Genomic DNA, 10,064 nt, shown 5'->3' with positions numbered 1-10,064 from the left:
GAGAATCAAGCATTTATCCTACCTTTCCTATTCAGAATGTATCTCAGGATAAACAAATAGTCTATGACAGGTTTTCTTTTTGCTTTTTTTTCCTTAATGCTTATTCATCAATTTTTGAGAGAGAGACAAGAGCATAGCGGGGGAGGAACAGAGAGAGGGAGACACAGAATCTAAAGCAGACTCTAGGCTCTGAGCTGTCAGCACAGAGCCCGATGCAGGGCTCGAACTCATGAACTATGAGATCATGACCTGAGCTGAAAGTCAGACACTTAACCAACTGAGCCACCCAGGCACCCTGATGACAGGTTTTCTTTACAGAAGTATTCCAGCTAGGGGCGCCTGGGTGGCGCAGTCGGTTAAGCGTCCGACTTCAGCCAGGTCACGATCTCGCGGTCCGTGAGTTCCAGCCCCGCGTCGGGCTCTGGGCTGATGGCTCAGAGCCTGGAGCCTGTTTCCGATTCTGTGTCTCCCTCTCTCTCTGCCCCTCGCCCGTTTATGCTCTGTCTCTCTCTGTCCCAAAAATAAATAAACGTTGAAAAAAAAATGTATTGATAATTATCCAGCAACATTACCCTTGGTTTCCTGAGCAAGGAACCTTCATCCTAGACATTTGGGAACAAATAGGTAAAACAATAAAGGCACGCCATACAGAAAGCACCAATGGAAAAAAAATTAAAAAAAAAAAAAAAAGAAGTATTCCAGCTAATAAATGAAGATGGAATCACAGAATTAGAATGTCACAATTTGGCAATCCTTAATGAAATAATGGGTCTGGGCAATAATCATTGCTGGATGCTAATATAACAACACAACAACAAAACAGACAAGCAGCCATTACTCTTGGGACAAACGATATTGCCTATGAAGTATTCCTGCAACAACAACAACAACAACAACAACAACAACAACAAACCCAGACATTAATTGATTGGGCTTCTATATCTGGCAACCAATTTACAGAAAATATAGGGGCAGAAGAACATGTTAAATGACACCATGGGGATACATTCTCACAAAATCCAGACTGTGGGAAATTCTACAGAACAAATGACTCAGTTTTTCAACAAATAAATTGCAAGGGAAAAAGAGAGAGATTACATGGAGAACATCAGGTTCAAAGAGTCATTGCACAGTACAGACTCATTTGGATTCTAATTTGAACGACAATACCAATGAAGAAAAATAATTGAGACAATTGGGGAAGTTTGAACATTGGTTATAGATGATGATATATTTTAGGTTGATAATGGTGTTGTCATTACATTATGTAATGAGTCCTTACTTTTTAGAACTACATTGAAATATTTACAGAAGAAATAGGATTTCCAAGATTTGCTTTCAAATCACAAGGGGAGTGTGGGGGTATAGATGATGGAGGTTGCCTTTCAATGGATAAGTGCTGAGGCTTGGTGATGGATATACAGGGCTTCATTCTATTATTCTCTCTAATTTGGGGTATTTTTATTATCCACAATATGCTCTTATCCATAGTAGAATGTTTTAAAAATACTTTATGGGCCAAAATGTATCTGTTGCCTCAGTTTGGCTCATGGGCACCAGGTTGTGGTTCCATTCAACTCTAAATTGCCTGTGAACCAAACCATCAGTGGTGAGAACCTTTATTACTAGACCTCATCATCCCAAACCTCTTCCTGGTCCCTTTTCAGCTTCTTTCTCAGAGGTGCCCATCTCCCAGGGAACAGGAAATGGTGTGGCAGAGAGGAGCATCAACAAAGCCATTAACACTAGGAAGAGTTCCCTGGGACAGAAGACACAGGGATTAGGGGGACTTGGAACTGCAAGTGAAGAGCTGTCACAACCTAGCACCCTTCCTTAAAATCCCTGCCTGCGCCCTTCCCATATCCCACTCTTTCTCAACCTTAAAGGTACACACAGTATCCGGCTGGACCTCCCACCGTTTACCTCTGCGTTCCAGAACCCAGACAAAGGCATCCACTGCCCAGAAAAAAAATAAAATAATGAAAGACAGGAATCTCCCCCGAGGCAGTTCAGGTTAGAGAAGAGCGTTGTCAGTATGGGGCGACAGAGCATTTGGGGTGGGGGCGGGGAGCGAGTGAAAGTCCCCTTATCCGCTGGCTCCTGGGGGGGACTGTGTTGGACCCGGGCTTAGTGCTTTTTCTGTGCAGCCTCTTCTGGTTGCATCCCCTCCTCCCTCCACCCCTACTTCTCCCTCCGCAGTGGACGACCCTTCCCCCGGCACGTGTCTGCGCTGCTAGCTGCTCATTTAGAGCCGAAGAGGCGGGCTGGGAGAATGAATTACGCGATCTGAAGGCTGGGGGTAGCGGCGGGGCCCGGGACGCCAGGCGGGCGCGGACGGGAGACAGACAATAGGCAATCAGCAGACCCCGGGGCTGGGGAGCGGCGGGGGCGGGGGCGGGGGCGGGGGGGACGCCCACAGGGAGCGCGCTCCCAAGGGCGCGTCCCGGCCCTCCCCAGCCCGAAGGCCTCTATTGTTCCTCGGCTCCTCCTCTCCCGCCCGGCCCTGGGAGCCCAGCTTGGCACCGACGGTAGGGGTTTGGCAAGGGTCGGTTCCGGGCCGCTACCGAACCGGTGTCCTCTGTGCAGGCCTCGTCCCTCCACTGTCGCGCGCTTCGGCCCAGGGGTCTGCGAGCAATGGTCAGGAGGCCGGCCCTCCCTTGCTCCCAACTCTTTCATCATCCGCTCCTCTGCGGGTCCCGGTAATGAGCTCCTGGTCCCGCGCCATTGTGTACACGTTAGGGTGAAGGCGGGTCTCCGCGGTGCGATGGAGGGTGACCGCGCGCGCGGCTGCGACCCCCGCTTCACACCTGCTCCCCGCCCCCAGCCCGGGGCCGACGCGGGTGTGTCCTCTCCCTCCCCGCGGGAGGGGTCTCAGCTGGGGCTGCACTTGGTAAAGAGGCCGTGGAGAGGACGGCAGCGGCCGGAGGAGCAGCTATAAATTTGGAGCAGATGCGGCCTGACAGTCACCCAACCCGGGGAGGTGGGGGGCGGGGAGGGCTCTGTGCCCCTCCCAGGCCCCATCTTCGAGTCTGCAGCTGAGTTAGACGCACTCCGGGCCGAGGTTGACCGGGACTTTGGACAGCCGGAGCCTGCCTCCTCGACTCACACCCTCGCTTCTGCTCTTTGTGTGCCCACGTTGGGGGGGGAGGAGGAATGGAGGTCAGACAGATACCTGAATAAGTTTATTATTTTTCGGCTTAAAAAAGGTGTTTTGTGGTTTTTGGGGTTTTGTGTGTGTTTTCAGAAGAGACTGACAAAGTCTGCGCCCCTGGCTCTGAGCTGGCACTTCTGGGCAGCAGCTAGAGGAAAATAGCAGAAGCATGCTAACGTTGTTCTTTCCACTCTTCTTTAAATCAAGTGCCCATTTTGTGCTAGAAATGCCAGGTAGGGAGGCTCAGGCAGACAGGATGAGGGTGGGGAGAGGAGAGTGGGAAAGGATGGAAAAAAAAAAAAAAAAGGAATAATGCCTGTCCTGAGTATTCTATATACAGCAACACTGTACATTTAAATAGCATTTCCTTTAGTAAGTAGTATTCTCCCCATTCAACAGAGGAGGGAGCAGGGTCCAGAATGCCACCAGAGGTTTGGTGGGTTACTGTTAAATCCAGGCATCCTGAACACTAGTGTACATGGGGCGGGGTGGGGGGGGGTGCTTATCACTACACCACACTGCCAGGGAGGTCCAATGGGAAGAAAGTGGAGAGAGTTGGAGCTGAGCGTGGGTACCAGTGGCTTATCTTACCTTCCCTGGACGGCTCCCTCTCTAGAGTAGCATGAATTGAAGACTGAGTCTGTGTTTCCAGTGTGAAGATCATGGTACCATAGCCAAGCTGACGTAGAGTGAATTTGGGGGTTAGTGTCCACAACACAGAGTTGCCAAAAGCCTCTGCAACTCTGTCATCCCTCTTTGCAGGTGTTCCTCTGCTTCCTCGAACACTGTGGGGCTAACTGTACTGGCTTGTAGGATCCATTGCTCTTTCTCTTCCCTTCCACTCTCACAAGTCTTGCTGGTCCATGCCCAATGGGTTACTAGACCAGTGGTTCTCAGACTTTAACTTGCATCGAAATTACTTGGAAATCTTAAAATGCTTCCAGTTCTGATTCAGTCAGTCTGTGGTAGGGTGTGAGAATCTGCATTTTTAAAAGTTTCCCAGGTGATGACCCTGCTGATGCCTGCGACCATACTTTGAGACCAGCCTAGGCAGAAAGGAAAAATAGGGACTGGTGAATAAGGAAAGGACTGTAGTACTGTATGTGTGGTATTGGAAATGGTTATTGGCAGTTCAGGCTCTCAAGGGTACTGGGGTATCTTCTCTCTCTGTGAGGGAAACATAGACTAAATCCCCAAGGAATTGTGGGCATAGTTCTGAATTAGCCCAGGGTATGATACTTTCCTGGAGACTTAGCACTCCCCCTAATGGACTCTAATGATTCTACACTTTCCTCAGCCTTACAAATGGCAGCAAGAATTACCCTAATTTTCCCAACCTAATTGGTTCATCCACTCATCTCTTTGTCACTAAAGGAAGAGGGGTGTTGTCATATACCTTTGTTTGCAAAATGGTTAGCATAGGTTTTTGCTATTCAGCAATGAATCAGTGAATGTGTATAATTGTTTTTTTCTTCTCTATACGAGAGCCCTAACACTTACAAGTCCCCTCCTTCTCACCTTTGCTTCTCCCAGCTGTTCTAAAACACTTCAAAGGTGATTTAAGATGGTTGAATTCCAGATATTTGCTGGAAAATTCTCTTTGAGGTGTCAGTATCTTTATCACCAGTTAGGAGCCTTTGTCAGGTGGCAAGCAAGCAAGTCTTAAATCAGAGGCTTAAGGATGGGTTTGCAAAAATTGAATTAAGGGTGAGGTGGCTAGGTGGCTCTGTCAGTTAAGCGTCACACTTTGGCTCAGGTCATGATCTTATGGTTCATGAGTTCAAGCCCCACACTGGGTTATGCACTGACTATGAGAGCCTGCTTGGGATTCTCTCTCCACTCTCTCAAAATAAATACATTTAAAGAAAGGGAGGGAGGTAAGGAAGGAGGGAGAGAGAGAGGATGAAAAAAGCAAGTGGCATTTTATTTCTTACCACCAGGTGGCAGACCATGCCTCATGAATGAGAAGAACCCTACATTTGAAGCCCAGCCTAAGCTCTACTTTTTTTAAATCAGAGCCAGGACAAAAGGGCTGTTCTCTAATAAGAAGACTTGGGAATTGAGGCAGGGAGACCAATTGCTTGTAAATACCTTAGTAACTGCTGCCAAGGTACTTGAGTAATTCCCTGAGCTTCCTCATCAGTGAGAAAGGGAGCAATGGAATGTTCTAGTTTTTCCTACCGGAAAAGAGGTACACCCTCTTTGCAGATTTAAGAAAATGGGTTATTTAACTAAGAAAAATACAAAGAATGTCACTTCAAACCAGAGGTTTCTGATGCCTTAAAGACATATGGCAACTCTAAACCACTTTATAGGCACATTGTTTGGCCTCTTTCTCCTGCCCATTGTCAGGGAGGCACCCCTTTATTTCCTTTCATCCGAAAGTTCTTTGTTCTGTTGTTCATACTGAACTTTTTTTGAACATAAAATTAAAGCTTTATTCTAACTCTAGAATCTGCTCAGGGGTTTTCTTACTAAATTCCAGTTGGCAATCTAAGGGACATGTGGATGGTCTCAAATGATCATGCCCTCAGATGATACTCAACAGTCAACAAAACCTAAATCCTCCAATAAGTAAGCAAGAGTTACACACGTACAGCACAAACATATGTATATATCTCTTACAGGAGGGCTCAATGAAAGTTTTGAGAGAAGGAAAGGTGAAGATTTCTGTTTTATACACCTTTCTCATTTCAGGTGTACCAACAAACACTGAAAATACAGTAGTATCCACCACAATGTCAAGGTCAGAACAGATCTATTCCTTACATAGAAAACAGGAAATTGTAGGGTTGCCTGGGTGGCTCAGTTGGTTAAGCATCTGACTTTGGCTCAGGACATGATCTTGTGGTTCATGGGATAGAGCCCTGCATTGGGCTCTGCACCAGCAGCAGGGACGGAGCCTGCTTGGGATTCTCTCTCTCTCCCTTCTCTCTACTCCTGTACCACTCACTCACTCTCTCTCCTCTCTATCAATAAATAAATAAATAAATAAATAAATAAATAAATAAACAAACAAACAAACAAACAAACAAACAAAGTTAAAAAAAAGGGGGGGGGGAACCAGGAAATTGTATATACCAGTATCAGGCTTTCTAACATAGATGGGATATTATCCTGTTAGCCTGCAGGGGACATTACTTCTCTTAGTTGATCAACTTTAGGCTTCCTCCCTCATTTGGGAGTGGGAAGATCCCAGGTACACACTGACCATCTCAGACTAAGCAAAGCTTCCCAGCCCAGAGTACTTCATTGATCAATTATCTGCCATTGCAGCAGCCCCTTGTTCACTTTCAATGTTGATGGATATGAGTGGTAAAGACAGAGACCATAAGAAAAAAAATATGATTTAAATGGTACATATTTGGGTTTTTTTTCTTTGTGGGTTAACAAAGTCACTCAAAACATATTTATGGAATGCCTTCAGGGCACATAGCATGGCACTTCACCCTTCATTGAAAATCCATTAAAACAATTACCAGGTCATGCTTGGAAACTTTTTTTCACAAAGGAATTTGCTTTAGTTGTTGGGTTAGCAGAAACTAATTTGAGATGCAAAATTAACAACCCCGTTTGTACTAGGAAGGCCTTATGTAAACCGTCACACAGTGAAAATAATATATGTGAATTTATTATACCTATGTCTGAGCATATGGATTTAGAAGCTACAAACCTAATGAGCCAGTGTTCATATGAGGGAAGAATGATTTTAGAAGTTAATGAATCATCTTCTATTAATGCTCCAAAGTTAAATGTTTACCTGGAAGGTTGTGCCCTGGTTATAGGCCATTAATGACCACCAAAAAATGAAATTATCTTCACATCTATAACACTTATGGAATGTCATATCCTCTTGACTCATATCAGGAATCTAGGCTCAAAAACAAAAAACAAAAAACAAACAAAAAACCCTACTTTTTACTGAGATACTGTTGATCAAGGCAAATATCCAGATTCATCCAAACCAATATCTCGTCTTTGAAATTAATTTATAATTGTTTCTTCCCACAGCTAACTTTAACAACCTTTATTAGCATATGTACGTATACAAAGTTGGTTCTGTCTTCTTTCATTATTCATTTCACAAGGAATTTCCATTGCCTACATAAGGCGCTGAAATGGAACTTTCCCCCACATCTTGAAAAGCCCAAGTTATCTAGCAGAGAGATGTTTGAGAGTTGTGGGGTCTTGTTAATGCTTCCCAGTCGCAGTAGGACTGCCACCATTCTATTTCTGTCCCTTGTTTCTAGTCCCAAATCTTTCTGCAACCAGTGCCTAATCCAAACTTCTCTACTGTATCCCCTGCCTTCTCAGGGCAGGAGGAGAGACAAAAACTAGAGATGGAGAGAGGGTCCAACTCTGCCTTAAAAGAAGGATACAGTTGAGGCACCTGGGTATCTCAGACGGTTAAGCATCCAACTCTTGATTTTGGCTCAGGTCACAATCTCATAGTTTGTGGGATTGAGCCCCAAGATGGGCTCTGTGCTGTCTGCAGAGAGCCTGCTTGGGATTCTCTCTCTCCCTTTCCCTCTGCCCCTCCCCCACTCATACATGTGCTCTCGCTCTCTCTCAAAAATGAATAAACTTTTTTAAAAAAAGGAGACACTTTCCATCAAATTGTAGAGCTGACATAAGGTGATTAATATAAGAAAAATAATACAGGTTTAGAGCATAAACTGGTATCAGATAATCTCAGGTTTGAAGTTCAGATCCACCACTGACCAGTGATATGATTTGGGACAAGTAACTTAACTTCTCTGAGCTTAAGCTAACTTCACTGTAAAGTGAGGTTTAAATAAGATAATGCATATAAAATGCCTAGTGTAGTGTCTACTAGAAAGCATCAGTGAATGAAAGCTCTTGGTATCCACCAGACCCTAAGCTCTGTGACAACAGCAGCCTATATCACCCCTGTGGCTTCAGGTGATTTCTGGCAAACTTTTACCTGTGATGGAGACAGTGTGAACAGACTAGCAATACAGCAGAAAGCTCATTGAACTGTCAGTAAACCAGGGTACTGCATCATAGCGACTTTCTTTTCTGGGAAAAAAACAAAACAAAAGCTCTGTTGTGAGTAAGTAAGTAAGTAAGTAAGACCCTCTCCCTTTCTTCTAATTGTCAGTAGGTTAGGTGGGTCCTTCCAGAGGTAGACACTGAGACAAAGATTAGAGAGCGAGGAGTTTATTTGGGGAAGAGGATTACCAGTAGGACAACAGAAGCGTGGGAGTGAAAGGAAGGAAGCCGATAAAGGCTGGGTTGCGGGTACCTGGCATTTTATCCCATCAGGGAACTCTGGGAGATGGCACAAGACACATCTCAGAGTTATACCATGTAGGAGCAAGAAGTTGGGATATTTAGCTACTAACTCTCCATCCAGCATTGGTTAAGATCTGCTTCTGGGAATGTTTAAAAGGACGGACATGTAACAGGACCCTCCAGGTCTATCCTGCAGCCTTCCTAATGGAGCCTGCAAAGGACTAATGGCACAGGCGTCCACAACAAATGACACCAGCCTCCTGGAATCGATTAGTCTTATGGCCTAAGCAGTAAGGCCAGTGAAACTGCAGCCAGAACCTGCTGCAGGGAATCTGCCCTTGCTCTGGGCCCCCCTCAAAACTTGTTCCTCTATACACAGATTGAAGCAGTAATCCTAAGTGTAGTATATGTTGTCTCCAAAGTCCGAAGAGGCCTACCAGTAGGGCAGCTCTGAGTGGTAGCAAAGGCAAGTCACTTGTCCCCAAACTTGGTGTGGACATCTTGGCATCCTTCAGACACCTGGCCTCCTCGAAGCTTCACTGATGTGGTAGACCCCTGACTCATTTCAGCATTTGTTTCTTCCCCTCTGGTATTCAAGTGATCCAATTAACATAATGCCCTCAAAGTAGGGGAACTTTGTGTTGTTATATATACAGTCTTTTGGGCAATAGTTTGAGGCTGCTGTGGGAAAATACCCTGAAGATTCTCAGAAGCTCTAGTCGAGAGAGCCCTTTAGACATTACCTTAAATCATTCAGGGTCTTAACAAGGGTTTACAGCCATACTCTTGATTTGATTTTTGGCCTCAGACTCTCTTACTATTTTTTTATTTAAAAAAAAAATTTTAAGGTTTATTCATTTTTGGGAGAGACAGAGAGACAGACTGTGAGGGTGGGAGGGGTAGAGAGAAAGGGAGACACAGAATCTGAAGCAGGCTCCAGGCTCTGAGCTGTCAGCACAGAGCCCGACGCGGGGCTCGAACCCACGGACCCTGAGACCATGACCTGAGCCAAAGTCGGACTCTTAACAGACTGAGCCACCCAGGCATCCTGGCCTCAGACTCTTAGCTTTGAGAAATTTTTACCAGCTGGGAGAACTGGGGGAAAGTTATGTTTTCCAAACCAGCTAATCCTTGGGCTTTGAGATACCCTTGAGATTCTTCTTCTAAGTGCCATAGTTCTTGCTTTTGCTCATCTCTCTCTTCCTGCCCATTGTCATATGGTTAAAAGCAGCCAAATGGCACTTTCAACATTCTGTCTGGAAATCTCCTTAATCCTATTTCTGAAAGTCTATTAGGTATCTTTTCCATCTTTCACGTTTTCCCAGGCAACCATTTGCCAGTTACTGCATCACTACACAACCAAAGTTGTCCTCTCTCCGGCCTCTGATAACCATTTTCTCACTGCATTCCCAGCCTCCAGCAACTGTTTGTCCTCCAGTCCTCCAGTCTTTGCTAATAGCCTCTTTGGTGTTTCTCCAGCCTCTAACCACCAACTGGTCCAAGGGCAGAATTCCTGGAGCATGAGAGTGGAAGTTACAAAGCGCTTGAGGTTAGGCTCTGGAACAGCATCACTTCTGCTACATTTTATTGTAGCAAGCCACAGGGCCATTCCAGATTTAAGGAGTCTGGGGAAATAGACTCATCTTTTAATGGAAAG

The 10,064-nt window shown here is 45.4% G+C and overlaps 1 long non-coding RNA gene across 7 annotated transcripts in view; it reads right to left on the bottom strand.

The window, feature by feature from the left end:
* The window catches only part of LOC125176988 (uncharacterized), a 33,133-nt gene that overhangs the window by 6,986 nt on the left and 16,083 nt on the right, over positions 1-10,064 (bottom strand). For 2 of the 7 annotated variants that reach the window (XR_007156445.1, XR_007156447.1), the window contains exons 3-4: positions 8,097-8,191; positions 3,743-4,197 (exon numbers count right to left, since the gene is read on the bottom strand). The exons of 2 other annotated variants lie outside the window; for them this stretch is intronic. This is a non-coding gene — a long non-coding RNA (uncharacterized LOC125176988). Of the gene's footprint in view, positions 1-3,166; positions 3,372-3,742; positions 4,198-8,096; positions 8,192-10,064 lie in introns of those variants that run through there. 3 more of the 7 variants (XR_007156449.1, XR_007156448.1, XR_007156444.1) reach the window with 3 other exon arrangements.

Source organism: Prionailurus viverrinus, chromosome D1, assembly GCF_022837055.1.
Source record: "Prionailurus viverrinus isolate Anna chromosome D1, UM_Priviv_1.0, whole genome shotgun sequence".
Classification (NCBI taxonomy): Eukaryota; Metazoa; Chordata; class Mammalia; order Carnivora; family Felidae; genus Prionailurus; species Prionailurus viverrinus.
The sequence above is the reverse complement of the archived record's forward strand: the minus strand, read 5'-3'. Positions and strand labels throughout refer to the sequence as shown.